Consider the following 486-nt stretch of genomic DNA (forward strand, 5'->3'; position numbering starts at 1 on the left):
CACCTGTAACAGTGGATCCCAACAAAGTGTACAACGTACCAGATCTGCGTGCTTTCATGATCACCAGAGCACCTAGAGATATTTTCATAACTCCACCTTCACCTGTGTATTTGCACCCAAGAGATTCTAGAGTGCCCAAAGAGATGAGATTTTTCTTTAAGTCAGGAACATATCTAACATCAGTGAGAGTTCTTACTACACCATCGTACATTCTTATTTGAATTGTACCTTTACCAAACACTTTGCAGGAAGCATTGTTGCCCATCAAGACAACTCCACCTCCAACAGATTCGTATGTGGCAAATAAATCCTTATTGGGACACATATGATAAGAACAACCCGAATCCAAAATCCACTCATCGTTAGATTTAAAACTATTACTAGTAGCTAAAAATATTGTTCCATCAGACTCATCAGCGGCTACACTTGCTTCAGCGGGGTCAGTATTTTGATGCTCATGTTTGTTTTCCTTATGCTTTTCTTTGT

The sequence above is a fragment of the Solanum tuberosum genome, unplaced genomic scaffold (assembly GCF_000226075.1).
Source record: "Solanum tuberosum cultivar DM 1-3 516 R44 unplaced genomic scaffold, SolTub_3.0 scf00494, whole genome shotgun sequence".
Lineage (NCBI taxonomy): Eukaryota > Viridiplantae > Streptophyta > Magnoliopsida > Solanales > Solanaceae > Solanum > Solanum tuberosum.